Here is a 15,987-nt window from a genome sequence, read left to right on the forward strand (position 1 = left end):
GAACTAGCTGAGATTATTCGTCGCAAAAACGCCCTCTGGAAAAAGGCCCGCTCTAACCAATCTCCAATAGACTGGCTGGCCTTCCGTCAATGCAGAAATAAAGCAACACAGGCTATCAGAAATGCCAAAATCTCGCATTTTAAAGAGACACTCAGCACATGTGGCACTGATGCTAGGGCATTCTGGAAAAAAGTCAGGGTAATGGAGAATAAAGTTATCTCCCCTCATTTACCAGTGTCTATGTTATTTAATGACATTATCATTTCTGAGAAGTCTCAGATGGCTTCACTTCTGAACCATCACTTTATCAATGCAACCCATACAGTTTCAATGTCAAACCCGAATCCTGTCCCAATGGACACTTCAGCTACAACCAATGCAGATGCTCAACGTTCTCCATCAGACAAGAGGGGCTTCTCTTTTATGCCTCTTTCCACCACTGAAGTCCTGGATGAACTCACCAAGCTGAACACAAAGAAATCTGCTGGTCTTGATGGTCTTGATCCCATGTTCTTAAAAGCAGCATCCCGCATTATTGCCGCTCCCGTCACTAGACTACTCAACATGTCCCTACAGCTCTCTGAGTTCCCTATTGATTGGAAATCAGCTGCAATTTTTCCCCTCTTCAAAGGGGGTTCTGAACTTGACCCAAATTGTTACCGCCCAATTTCCATTCTACCATGCCTTGCCAAAGTTCTGGAGAAGCTCGTACAAAAACAGTTAAATGATTTCCTGGATAAAAATCATATATTATTTGACATGCAATCTGGTTTTCGGACGGGCCATGGGTGCATAACAGCCACCACAAAGGTCCTTGATGATGTAATCACAGCATTAGACAGCAAGCAGGTCTGTATTGCCACCTTTATAGACCTCGCAAAGGCCTTTGACTCTGTCGACCATAGGATCCTCTTACATAAGCTTTCGAGTATTGGTCTGTCCTCCTCTAGCTGTGACTGGTTTGCTAATTATCTCACCAACCGTGTCCAGCAATTGAAGGTTGACAACATAATGTCAGACCCACTTACTGTCTCTAAAGGTGTGCCTCAAGGCTCCATCCTGGGTCCAATCCTTTTTTCTATCTACATCAATGATATAGCCAGAGCTGTTGGTACCTCTCGGATTCATCTTTATGCAGATGATACCATTTTGTACTCAGTTGGTTCCTCTCCCAATTCTGCGGCTTCCAGTCTTAAACTTAGCTTCACCTATTTAGAGCAGATCTTTGACAGTCTCCACCTCCGTGTTAACACCAGTAAGACAAAATGTATCCTTTTTAGCCGAAAACAGGTTACAGAAACTCCACCTACAATCACCTGCATGAACGGTACGGTTCTGGAGTATGTCAAGGAATATGGTATCTGGTTGGATTCATCCCTGTCATTCATTAAACACATCAATGACCTTCAAACAAAAGTCAAAGCTAGACTAGCTTTTCTTTTTCGTAATAAAGCCTCCTTTACCCATGCTTCCAAATGCACCCTCGTAAAGACGACAGTACTGCCAATCTTGGATTACGACGACATTATCTACAAAATGGCACCAAACACAGCTCTAAAAAAACTTGACACAATCCATCATTCAGCCATCCGTTTTGCCACTAATGCACCCTATCAAACTCATCACTGCGACCTGTATAAACTGGTGGGTTGGCCCTCCCTTCATACCCGGCGGCTCCATCATTGGTTTCTCTTCATATATAAGACAATTTTGGGCAAGGCACCTCTCTATTTGTCATCCCTACTTCATGCCGCTCATAACACCTATCACACAAGATCAAGTAATTTGATTAAATTTAGTATCCCCCCTACTTCTACTACCTTTGGACATAATGCCTTCCGCTTTGCATCAGTACACGACTGGAACATACTACAAAATACCCTGAAACTTACATCTCTGATCCCAATCTCCACCTTTAAGCAAAACCTCGAAAATTACATAGTTGACTCTTGTTCCTGCTGACAATCATGAACCATATTTACACACTTATTTAAGCACTCTATTCGTTTTCTTTTTCCTCTTTGTTGTCTTTTTTATTTTTATTTAGCTGCTTGTTCTAAGTGTTATGTGTTTGACTATGTACAGCTGTACATTATGTTCTTATTTTTTCCTGTAGCCTCTTGGCCAGGTCATGTTTGTAAATGAGAAGTGGTTCTCAAACATTTTACCTGGATAAATAAAGGTTAAAAAAAAAAAAAAAAAAAAAAAAAGGGTCAACACGTACTAGTTCGTTCAGACAACACTGCGACAGTAGCGTACATCAACCGACAAGGTGTTCTACATTCCCGCCATATGTTGCAACTCGCACGCCACCTCTTATCTGAGGTCCCTGAGGTGCTATTTACATTCCGGGAGATCGGAAATTGCTGACGACGAGCTGTCACAGTTCCGGCCCATCTCCGGTGAATGGCGACTCCATCCCCAGACAGTCCAACTGATTTGGGACCAGTTCGGGGACGTACAGGTAGATCTGTTTGCCTCCCATGACTCATTCCATTGCACCCTGTATTATTCCCTGACAGAGGGCACGCTCGGCACGGATGCACTGGCGCACAGCTGGCACAGCTGGCGGTATTGTCTGAACGAACTAGTATGACCAACGCAAGTATGTGCTTCCCCTCGCCATTCCAATCCACGGACTAGATAAGTGCGATATTTCCTCAGCTGAGTCTTCCTCTCTGAAGCCCTGAGTTCCTCCAGCACTGTTGACACTGGCGCCAGTGTCTATTGCCTGTGCGTCGGCTAGGTGCCTCTTTGTGCATGGTTCCTCCCCTGAGTAACCCCCACATGTGTATTTCCACTGTAAGCCTCCTTTGAGCATGTGTCTTTCCCTCGACAAGCCACCTTGCCACCCCTGGAGTTGAAAGTTGCCACCCTACGGGCTGGTCACTCCAGTGTTCCTCCATATGAAACCCCCTATGGGCCATATGCGTATTCTAAGGCATGCTGCGGCATATTTCCTCTGAGATATGCTCCCCAGTGTACCTTGGTATTCCTGTGCTAAGTAGGACTCCTCGTCTGTGCCAATATCACGACAGGGGACCAGACTTTCGCAGGGCACTGAAAGACAGCTGTGGTGTCATTCAGTGCCGCTGCTAGCCATTTTGGTGCCCTAAGCATAATTCCTTTATGATGCCCCCCCTTTTTTAATTTACTAAAGGCAACAATTTGTATTTTATTCTCAATATGTACACACACATTCATTATTAATCCTGTGCCTAACATGATGAAAAAGGCTTTGTTCATGTTGCTTGTCCCCTCACAATGACAGTAGCCTAAACTATTACACTAGGCTACATGTTACATAGGCCTATTTTCAGTTCAAAATGGCGAAATTAGACAAAACCATATTAGTTTGCCTAATTATTATTTGTCATTCGTTTAACATTTATGACCAAAAAAACGGTCAAATATATACTTACATCTTATCTCGCACTTGACCGTACACTGAAGCGTCGAGTTGCACTGTTAAAATTCGCGCTCAGTGTCTGTGAACATAAAGCCCGCCTACTTTGATTTGATTGGCCATCTCAAATATTCTGACATTGACGAGCGGTGACAGACCAATGAGGCTCTGGACACACACACACAGCCTGTCAGCTGTTTCTGGCGTGCTCTCTGCTCGGCGCCGCTGCGGATTGAAGATGAAGAACGCGCTGAATCTCATTATAACAAGAAGTTTGAAGATTGATTTTTCATTAGGATATTTTTGGTGCCCCCTCAGCACTTGGTGCCCTACGCACAGCGCGTGATGCGCGTGGTGGGAGCGGCGGCACTGGTGTCATTACACAGGGGACCCCCATTCTGCGTCATCTGACGCAGGAACGTCTCGGTTACGTACGTAACCCTCGTTCCCTGAGTCGGGAACGGAGACGTTCCAGTTAGTACAAAATGCAGCTGCTAGAGTTCTTACTAGGTCAAGAAAATATGATCATATAACACCGATTTTATCATCTCTACACTGGTTACCTATTAAGTTCCGCATCAACTACAAAATACTACTACTGACCTATAAAGCCCTAAATGGTTTAGCACCTATGTACTTAACGGACCTTCTTTCGCCCTACAATCCACCGCGTTCCTTAAGATCACTAAATTCAAGGCTCCTGGTCATTCCTAGGATATCGAAGTCCAGTAAAGGAGGGAGGGCGTTCTCGCATTTAGCTCCAAAACTCTGGAATGGCCTTCCCGATACGGTCTGAGCCTCTGACTCGCTGACACAGTTTAAAACTAGATTAAAGACGCATCTCTTTAGTCAAGCATTCACATAATGCTTACCTTCTAGTCCTCTGTTATGCCATACGGAACCGTTTGCCACTGAAACTGCTTAACGCACCAGTGGGGCTCGACAGCCTTTTAGACAAACGGGTCGGCGCGTATGGTTGGGTTGCGGAGAGTTCGGGTTACGGAGAGTTTGTGAGTTATAACGGAAATCATTATGAACATCAGCTATGCTAATTATTTCCCATCTGCCTTTCTGCTGTTATCTCGGGACGCTTGTCCCGAGAAAAATGGCGTTCGTCAGGTCCAGTTTTGTGTCCAGCCTCTCACGGGGATTTCGGATGCCCCAACGCCTGTGATGAGACGACTCAACGCCTGTGATGAGACGACTCAACGCCTGCGATATGTTATGGCGCCGTTTGATTCATAAACAATATTTATATTTAATATTTATATTTAAACAATATGAATGTAAGCCAGAGGAGAACTGGCCCCCGACTGAGCCTGGGTTCTCCCAAGGTTTTTTCTCCATCCAATCTGATGGAGTTTGGTTCCTTGCCACTGTCGCCTTGCTTTTGGCTTGCTTTGCTTGCTCAGTTGGGGTTATTTAGTGTTTAGCAATGTTGTTGATCTGTGTTGTGCTACTTTCATGTTATCACTGTGAAGCTGCTTTGATACAATCTGTATTGTGAAAAGCGCTATATAAATAAATGTGACTTGACTTGACTTGACGTTACGTCTCTCTGCCACTTCCGCTGTACCGCTGAGTAGACGCCTGAGTTCAGTCTCGGCTCCTCAGCGAAGACATAACTGCCTTTGCGTCCACATTCTCCTTAAATACCCACGCGGTGGGGCGGAGATATGCTATGCAAATTCCGCAGACCCATGGCATTTTACCGCCATTGGCTCATTTTATAGTACTCGAAGATGACAGGCTTTCTAAGCGAAACCCCAATTTTCCGTCATCCGACGAAACATCTCCGTTCCCTACTCAGGGAACGAGGGTTACATAAGTAACCGAGACGTTATTGTGTTACAGACATATCATCTTGCAAAATTAATATCTTTTCAATTTTATGTGAACAACTTTACAGTTTAGCTAAACAAAAATGCTTTTAAAAACAGATGTAGAAAAAAAAGTGCGTAAAGCACTTAAAGGGTCACTTCACCCATTTGCATTAAGCTTTGTATCTTTAGAAACCCAGTCATATTTTTGAATGGTCATGGTTTATTCCCTTATTTTCCCCTGAGATGGGAGAAATAAGGATTTAAGTGTTTTACTTTCTGCTTATCGTGACGTAAAATCATCATTTTGCGTCACGATAAGCAGGAAGTCATATTTCATTAAAATCTTTAGAACTACACATATTAGCTCATTATTATTCCAGGGTGTTGGACCCACTCACCCTACAGGCCTATTGCAGATCAGTGGGTGGGACTTCACTTGCAGAAACTGAAATCAATATCTTGTTTGGAAGCTAAGCTAACAAGTGCTGTGGAGTAAGTTATGACAATGACGGAAGAAACTAAACATGATATGGAAGAAGAGGATTTTGAAGTTCTGCTGCTCGAATCCGATGTTCGTGGCTATCTTTACGAGTCGCAGTATAATTTAGAGCAGCTGAGGCTGATGGAGGAGCAGGAGACGCCAAGGCGGCGGCCTGTAGTGGTCGAGGACCCCGCACTGACTCTGGAGCTGGGCGGATTGCTGTTGCCTGTACTCTCGCTGCGTGCTTCGGCCTACGGACACAGAGTCCGTCTGCTGCAGAGAATTTAAACGATGGCAATTTCTCCTAGAGGAAATCTCTGAATCAGACGAGCACACGGACGTTTGTGTTGTGATAGTTTTGCCTGACTAAACATCCAGGTTTCATGCAGTAATTCACCAAACAGAAATAAATACAAATGAGGAGTAATTCATTAATGAATTTGCCAATGTAACGTTAAAAGGGTTTGTTGTTGGGAAGAAGGAGGCAGGAACCGGCGAACATTTAAGCATTTTAATAGTAAAATGAACAAATACAAAACGAAAGTATAAGCCAGCAGCCCCTCATTGGCGACTGCTGTAACGTTACACACAACAGAAACAAAACACAACATAAAATCAGGCCTGTTTCTCTCTTGATCTGCCGTCGTCACTCCCTGTGCAAGACCGGCGCGCGCCTCACAGGTGTCTTTCATCAGTCTCTTTTTTCTCCCGAATAACAAGAATGAAAAGTTATGTTGCTATATGCTACACACACAGAAAGACACTTAGTAATTTCGATTATTATATTCACTTAATACTTGTCTGTGGATTCATTAGAAACATTAATTAGCTCTCCACAGTACAACTGCAAGCTTCAGGATGAAACCCCTGTGTCTATCAAGTAATTAATTCATATATCAGTGATATTACACACAAGTGAACTGCTCTCCTACGGAATAAGCTTTTCAGGATACAGGTTAATCCTGATTTCATCATGCATAAAGCTGTGGCAATTAACCATGAATCACTGTGCATAAACAACTAAAAACCTACTACCACTCTCTCAGTATCAAAGGCTCAAGAAGGACAGAAACAGAACCTGACTTTACCTTTAAAAACATATAATGGATAATTGCAATCTTTAAAAACAAACAAACAGTAAAGATATTAGCTAAAAATAGCTTTAGAAAACAACATTTGAGCTCTGATTTTGAGAATTTTATTCCATATAATAATCCCCATGCTGACCATAAATCAAATACATAATCATGCCAATTCAAAAAAGATGTATTTGCCAAGAGCCAAGACTTGGATTTCGGTGAGATGTTTATTTAACCTTCCCTCCTCCCTTTCATTCAGCCACACTGAGAAACGCTAATGCACAAGACTTGTTCTAATAGTAGTGCACAACCATATAAGTTCATGCTAAGTTTACTGTTGGAGAGGATAAACATCAATGACACTAAATCAAGTTTAGAATGAAAGGGAATGCACATATTATTTATATTAATACCTTCCCACCCTTTACAAGGATACAACAAGCATTGACAGTATTTGCTCTGGAGGGTGTTCAACTATGCATTTCCCAACTTTTATATTTGAAGGTGGCTGCAGAAATCAGGTCGGGTAAGTTTAGCCTGGAGGGGACCGAAGAGTGTTGGGGGTGGGGGCGGTTGCTGCTGCCTTAATACATTTTGTTTGCACATTGCCTCTCAGTTGTTGTATGTGGACCTGCTTTTTTATGTGTGTGTGGATCCCACACCCACATAACTGCAGAACCCAAGGAGATGTTTGGAGTTGACACTTGTTAATAGGGTGTGTCCTATTCCAGTAGTGACTCATCAAACTCCCTCAGATTCACCTGTGCACTGAAAGTGTGCAGTTACCTTTACAAACGTGAGAACCGAAACACAGTTTTAATCAGGGCAATCTTTTGAATTTTGACACAGATGAAATCATAGTTTATAAATAATATATATACATGTCAAAAGTTTGGAATCATTAATATTTTTTGTAATGTTTTTGAAGTCTCTTACGTTCACCAAGGCTGCATTTATTTTGATCAGAAAATACAGTATATCAGTAATATTATTAATTATTATTACAATTTAAATTGTTGTATTTTAAGATATAATTAATTTATTATCAGTTATTATTTGTCCTAAATTATTAATAATGGTTCTGGTATAATCAATGTTGAAAACTGTTTTGCTGATTACTATATTTGTGGAAACCATGATACATTTTGTTCAAGATTCATTGATGAATCAAATCAAAATCAAAACTTCAAACTGAATCAAATCAAAATCAAAATGAATCAAAACTTCAAAACAGCATTTATTTGAAATAGAAATCTTTTGTAACATTACATGTGCCTTTACGGTCAAAGTATTCATTCATTTCAGTATTCAAAAGTCATTAAATTTCTTTCTTAAAAAACAAACAAACAAACAAAAACATTTAAATAGTACTAAATATTATTCCAAATTATCCCAAACTTTTAACCAGTAGTGCACACTTCTGGTAAAAGAAAGAAAAAAAGTAAAAGAAAGAAAAAATGCCAAGCCAAATATGGCAAAATATTTATTGGTCTTTTAATGGACATAACCAATTTAATCACAAATCATTGGTCCAAAAAACGAGCAAGAATTGCACAAATACTGTAGGTAACTTAATAGCCTGGCCCAATGTTTAAGCCTTTTGGGTAAACTTGCAGACAGCTTTTTATCAGGATCAAGACTTAGTGTTGTTCCACTCAATGTTGATGTCTTCAAATCTGAACTCTGACCTGACCAAAACATGAGCCTGAAGGACTTGTTCTTAATGCATTTCTTGGTTGTCTTTGCAATTTGGGCAATTTGCATTAACTTTTCATTTGTGGGAAGCAAGCCATTCTGCAATCTTCTCCTGTACTCCAACACGTTAAATGACTTTTTACAGTGAAGTACTCCACACAACTCTGCTGATTCACCCTGAATCAAACTTCCAATATCCTGCCAAAATCTTCATTCTGTCTTTCATGTTTTTCTAAAACATATAGTAAGTATTATAGTCAGTATTATAGTAAGTAAATATTTGCTTAGTTATCACTCCTTTCACCTTTTTTTGTAAGTGTAAATGCAAGTAAATGGGGCCTAAAAAGTTTTGATCTTGTCCACTTTCCACCACTTCCAGAAGTACGAAGGAGTTGAGATGTGAGAGGTTTAGTTCATCACTATCTGAACCACTTAAGCTGGAGGGGGAAGTAATGGAACAAGTTTAAACCTTCACATATTTGGACACTGAGATTGATAGGCATCTATCCTTTTCTCAACATGTGAATATTGTCTATAAGAAATCTCAACAGCGCTTATTTCTCTTGAGAAGGTTGAGGAGTTTTAATGTGAGACAAAATATCATGATAACAGTGTATCACGCTCTTGTTGAATCAGTATTGACCTTCAATGTTGCATTTTAATTTTGTTTCTGCTAAAAATAAGAAAAAATTATCCAGGGTAAACAAACAAGCAACTATAATTATTGGGCCCCCCCAGATTCAACTAGTAGACCAATTTAATTGTGCAGTAAAGAGGAAAGCAGACACCATCGATACTGACCCCTCTCACCCTCTTTACAGCTCGTTTCAGTTACTGCCATCAGGTTGCCGCTTTAGAGCACCTTTGGCCAAAAAGAAAGCGTACAGGAACTCTTTTATTCCTACTTCTATTTCTATTTTAAATAAGACTAAAAAGTGTCATTAGTATATTGGACTTGAGCCTTTATTGTTTTTGCATAGTGGAAGGCAGGCCTACTTTTTTCCTTGTAACAATTATTAATTGTGATGTGTGTGTGATTGTATTGTGTATATGTGAGCCTTTTTATCCAAAGAAAAATTTCTGTTGATAGATAATAAAGTTTTTTGAATTTGAATTGAAGTAATTGGAGACGCATTTAACCAGATTGCTTTCTTAGTGTATATGAAGAGTTCAGATGCAAAAGCCTCTAAATGCCATTTGAAATGTTCTTATTTAATGATGATTTTTTAGCAAACTATATATATATATATAACTATATATACTATATATATTTATAAACTATATAATATACAAGTTTGATAAAAATCATCATTAAAGAAGAAAATTTCAAATGGCATTTAGAGGCTTTTGCATCTGAACTCTTCATATACTAATGTGGTCAAATATTTTTTTTAACAGCCACAAAAGAATGTAATGGGATTTTGAAACTGTAATTTGTAGAATGTAATGTAATTTTGCAAGTGCACCAAAACAACCGATTCAAACTTCGCTATGTTCTGGCAAAAAGCATGGATTATGTTTGAAATCTGTGTTACCAAGTATCCTTTCTATTCACTTCCTTTACAGCTTCCTCATAAGCGGAGTAAAGACTACATTCATTCAAACATGAAAATTATGTAAAGTGTGATGAAATAAGGGGGGAGGGGTTAGAAGAAAACCAAAAACAAGTGGTCACAGGAGATGGATTTAAAACACATGTTAGGACCACTGTAATGTTTCTAAGATGACCACCTGTGATCATTGGACCACTGAAAACACAGTCCAAGGTAAAAAAAAAAAACTGGAAGGTACCTTCATGTGCAAACACCCCAAAGTCCTTGCATGACAGGGCAGCGAGACAGCAAGTCATCTGTAAAAACGTTTAGAAGCAGCCAATCAATTTGATACCAGTTGCTTATTAGTCATTGCACAAATGGGTCAGAAAAGTAAAATTCATTCATCTATGTTTCCATCCACTTATTTTTAAACACATTTTGGGATATCACATGCATGCAAACTTTAAGCACAAATTATAAAAATGTGGATAGAAAATTAATCTGCTTAACTGAGGCAAATATATTTTTTTATTCAATAAGAAGGCACGTGCATAATCTACGATCGAAACAGATTTACCGAATAAATGTGACAAAAAACTCATGTGACTTGTGTTAACTGGACTAACCAGTGGTCCAATTTCATTGCTCAGATTCTCAAATATTGGTTTGATCATTCTAAAATGCCAACGCCAATGTCTATCATCAGAATGATTTGGCATAATGATTTATGATGTAGGAAATAAGAGCCTGAGTGGCTTCCCTGATTGCAGCAACTTACATTTTTAGTACAGATATTTTGCGCCAATTTCCCAGGAAGTGACAAGTTAGTTCTCTTGAACAGATGGGATGGAAACACTGCTCTATTCGCAAATGTTCTATGTGATAATCAAGTTTTGTTAAGTTAAAGTTAAATTCGCAACTTTGGAAACATAGCTACCGTCACATTCTGAAGTGTCCATACTATTTTTGGGACCATTGACTGTATGTGTATTTAGGGGGGCCTTGCTCTACATTTTGTAGATGTAGCTTTTTAATGACTAAACATCTACTTGAGCCCAATAGAGTGCTGAAGTTACGACGTCACTCTGTAGGCCAAAACGCGGAAGTGAGTTAGCATTTTAGCACTTCCGGTTCCCTCACTTTTTTGAATTTTTGAATGGGTTTTTGCTAAATCGCCTGAAATAAGGTCTGTGGTGAACAAAGCCTCTAAATATTTTCACGTTTTGATCTATGACATAAAACACACAGTTATAACCTGCTTGTGGTTTTTAAACTTTATTGTGTCTGCTTGAGTTTTTTAAAATCTTTATATAGGCTTCAAAATCTATACGTTTTGGATTAACTTGTAAAGATTATCTTGATAGAGAAAACGTGTAAGGGTCACAAATCTTTGTTAAACACAGATCTTATTTTTTGCGATTTTCCAAAAGTCTATGGTGAAAATGCATTGCTTTTCGACCGAGGGAACCCATGCACCCCTAGTTGTCCTACAAAGTGACGTCATCACTTCGGCACTCTATATGGTCTAATTCTAAGGTGTGTCTTTTTCTGCCAGACTCTCCAAAATGCCAGCAGCAATGGAGGATTGTGCATTGCAATTGGCTGTTCCCTGTGGATACAGACTGTTGCTGGAGACAGACAGAGTGGGCAGTCTTCACTTACCTCAGTCATGAACAGGCAGGCAGCATTGAGGAGAAAGAGAGAACCTCGATCCTGTGATAGCCATATGAGATTCCACATGCTCTGATGAGTCATTTCTCCCTCCCTCCCTTCCTCATCCCCCACTCCATCCCTCCCTCCTCCCTACGAAGCGTATGAGCCTGAGTCATCAGCTAGCTTTCTTTCTCTTGCTCCATGCATGCTGCCTGTCTCTTTTCTCTCTTTCCCACCCTTTATTTCTCTCACTAATTATTTTTTAGTTACTCTGCTGCCACTTTCTACCCGTCGCTCTCGCGCTCTCTCACTCTTTTCCTGCATGAAACAAACAGCAGAAGAACAATCGGTTAGAAATGTGCGTACATTCTAAGCAACGCCACTGGTTTTCCCCGATCACATTAAAAATTCCCCTCACTGCTTGCCTGGGAGAAAACGGATGGCCCTATGCCAAGGTGTCAAAGTGTGACGTGAATGAGAGAAGCAGATATATTTGACATAAGAGTTGCTGATTTGAATGTGCAACAGATCTCAAGCACTGGATCTGTTTTTTTATTGCATATGGGAAACATTTTTAGCTGAAACATAACCAATTGTAGTAACAAACCTCAGATTCTCTAAACACTCTCTCTAAAGGAGGATGTCCATAAGGAAAGCACATTTGGAGGCTAATCACTATATTACAGATCCTGACGGTTCTGTTAGGATTGATTTAAGAGTTCATCGCTGAGCATTGCAAGAGTAATAAGGATTTTTAGGGGCATTATGACTGGGTCAGTATAACACAGCTGCCCCTAAAAGTCCCTCACTTTTCTTGCTGACTTATTCACAGTTTCTTTGTCCGGGATCTGCCTGGTGTTCAAGAACGTTTAAGGTTTATACATGGTTCTAAAGACTGTGAGGAAACCAGACTAAAGGTCAGTCTGGACTATACTATCCCTCCTCTCCCTGAACGAAGGCCAACCGTAATGTCAGACCCTTATTATTAGAATGCATTAAATGACCAAACTATTTCAAATGATGAACTGTGCCCAATTTCCAACTAAGGCAATTTTTGTTAACCTGAACATTAGAAAACATTCATTTACAAATGACAAACGTCTCACAGTACAGAACTTTGCGTGCCATGCTTGTTCTGTTTAAATTATGCAAATAAAATAGAGCTCTAACTGGAAATTGTAAGAATTTAAAAACTGGATTGTAAGAATTCTAAGCAGTTGCTTAATACAAACTCCAGTGTGTTTCAGTGATGGCAATTTTCTGTAAGACTGCTAATTATTTATTTTCTGAAAATGTTTCAATCATTGGTGAATGGGAAAATAACTAAATATGAAATAACTTGTTTTTTTATAAAATCAATGTATGTTTTAACTTGCGTTTTTAATTTCTACCTTAGTGAGGTGAAAAAGAGCAAAATAGATAATTTATGGTATTTAAATAGGAACTAATCTCATAGCATCTAATGAAATAACTTTCAATAAACTATTCTATGAATTATTATTCTTGTATCTTTTCATGTGCTGCATTGGAAGAGGTTAGTTTACAATGATTACAGGCCTTTGCAACTGTCAAGATGTGTGACTGAGCCAGAACAATATCCTGTGGGAAACTATTGGCAAGTAGCTTTGAGAACTGTTTAATATGACAACCTATATCAGACATGTTTGGAAGCTATTGCAGAATTCATTCACACGAACAAAGCTTCTTTTAACCTGCCTCTGCCACTCCCTATAGTAAAATCTGAGTTTAAAACAGCGCTAAAAACTAATTTGTTTGGATTAGCTTTTAATATGTAATCTACTTGTTTTTTTTTGTTCTTTTTTAATGATTTTTATTTTATTTTATTTCTAATGCACCATATTTTGACTGACGATAGGAATATTGTTGGTGCAATGTGTATTGTATTGGGATTATTGTACAGCACTTTGGTCGGCCAAAAGCCGTAAATGTGCTCTAGAAATAAACTAACTTGAACTTGAAAATATGACATACTTTTATCTTCACAGAAAGTTTATGTTTTTGATGTCTTTTAATTGTCCCTGAGCTCTTTTTCCCCCCGGTGAAAGTTAAAAAACAGAATTTTATTCAGTGTTACTTTGTTATTAATTTCGAAATCTTCAAAGAAAATTACATAATTTATTTTAGTAAACAAAAAAGCTCTCAACTTCCAAGCACTTTTGGTTTGAAGATAATAATTCGGTGTATCAAATATTTAATTTGACCATTCATAATGCATAATAAAAGTTCACAAATACAAACCCGCAGAGTAAAATATTTTCTAACTCAATCATACTTTTTATTTTATTTAATTTATTTATAAATATTTGTTTTGCTATATTTTATAGGACTCTGTAAGAAGTGACTTCTGTCAAATGTTTCCAAAGCGGTTACAGTACTTTTATAATACATACAGATAGGCTACTGTAAAACTTATGACTAAGGATAATTTTTGATTTTTCTACTTATATTTTAAATTATATTCGTTTTCAATTCTATGTATAAATAGTCCGATTTAATATGTTTAAATGTAGGCTATACCCTAAATAAGTAGTATAGATTTGAATAAAAATTTAAATAAAAGGTTTAAGAAGGTTCGAAAAGTTTTTGGAGTGAAGAACAGAAATTTAAACAGTATGACGTCAGCGATCCCATAATGACAAAAAAAAAAGAACAGAATATCGAACAAGAACCTGAACAAGGATACAACTAATCTATTATATTTCAGCAATTTGTCATTATCAGTTGCCTACTGGAGAAACTCTATATAGCCTACACACATATATATTCAGCACGGTCAATTGACAGAGATGGTCACATGGGCCGAAAACTGGGACTTTGTAGGCCAGTTGAATAAAAGGAAAACTCACCTTGCCCGCAAAGACCCAGCCTCTGACACACTATCAATTGTTGCTGAATTCTGCCGCAGGTTGCGTGATCGTGCGTTAAAAGTGTTTTAGTCTGTGGTAATTTACATGGCATTTGCAGTTGATAATCGATAAATCTCGGAAACGCGAACACATCCTATCGCACATGACATGAGAAACAACGACACGGAACGCGTTCAGTGAAGAGCGAGTCTATTCAGCCACCAGGGTCTCACTTTTTTTACCTGTCATTTTCACCATGTCCACCACCAGCCTTTCTCCACGGAGCTTCTTTATAAAGAAGGGGCATATCTCCGGAAGAAGAACGAAAAATGTTGCCGTGTAGTGAGAAGTTGCTGCTACTCTTCACACATTATCATCACCCGCCCCCTTATTTGCACCCAACTCCTCATGAAGACACAATCCACAGGGACCGCTTACAACAGTCTCCCTTTGCGCAAAAGTAGACGAAGGGACAAAGTCAGTATTACGCGGTGGAACAGTGAGCCTCGTTTAGGCTACTGCGCAAGCCTTTTGAAATTCTCCATGTATGTTGTTTCTGCCAGAGCGACCCCATGTGCTCGTTATTAATGAATTATCCATCTGGCTGCACATACAGTCTATCATATTTGTAGGCTACATGTTGCGCTGAAGCGCCACCGACTGGTTCCTTCGACAACATGCGGGATGAATTGTGTCTGGGTCTAGAATGAGTCCTACTATGGTGAAGGCTTAGCTCATGAATATTAATTACGACAGACTGACGCTGCTTAGTAACCTTCCTAGTGTCCATTCACGTAGCCTACAACTATTAATCCTCGTATTTTGGTTAAACCGCCTGCTGTTTGGCCTACTAGGTAAACGTCACTCATCCTAGTTATTCAAAAGCCAGTACTTTATCGTAGGATGTCTGTTGGCCTATCCGCGCCCGGGACCTCCCAGAACTGGATTGTTGATGTGACTGCATATAGCCTGGTGCGAAACTGTTGATTAGCCTAATGCATAGATCTTGTCATAATAAATTATGTACTTTCTGTTATAACGACTAATATGAGATAGGAAATCACTAAAATTCGCAAACCGCATGCAGTTCGTCATCTCTTTTCAATAGCCTAATAATTATAAATTATCCAGGATACATTTTTGTTCGGTTCATTCTTTTTCAAAACCAGTTCCATTAAAATGATTCTCACTTTTAACTACGACTTTTGCCTCAATAAACTCTTAACTAGTGATCATACTTAGTTAGATAGGCTAGTTGTTAAGTTTATCGGGTAGAATTGGGGGATGTTGGCTAGATTATGCAGAATAAGGCATTAATATGTGCGTAAGTAAGCCTACTAAAAAACAGGCAATATCCTGCTTGCTAATTAGTAACTAGTTGAGAATTGGATCCTAAACTAAAGTGTTAATCAGCTTGTTCTATTTATTTATTTTTTAAACCGGCTATC

General features: G+C 39.1%; 1 long non-coding RNA gene across 1 annotated transcript; it reads right to left on the reverse strand.

Annotated features, from left to right (window-relative positions):
* Window positions 1-6,207: 6,207 nt before the first annotated feature.
* LOC120471081 (uncharacterized) lies at window positions 6,208-13,856 on the reverse strand. Its single transcript, XR_016169476.1, has 2 exons — window positions 10,276-13,856; window positions 6,208-8,716 (listed from the first exon to the last, which is right to left on the reverse strand). It is a non-coding gene; the product is annotated as an uncharacterized LOC120471081 (long non-coding RNA).
* Between the last annotated feature and the right edge of the window lie 2,131 nt (window positions 13,857-15,987).

This window comes from Pimephales promelas, chromosome 8 (assembly GCF_988280905.1).
Source record: "Pimephales promelas chromosome 8, fPimPro1.hap1.1, whole genome shotgun sequence".
In the NCBI taxonomy this organism is placed as follows: Eukaryota; Metazoa; Chordata; class Actinopteri; order Cypriniformes; family Leuciscidae; genus Pimephales; species Pimephales promelas.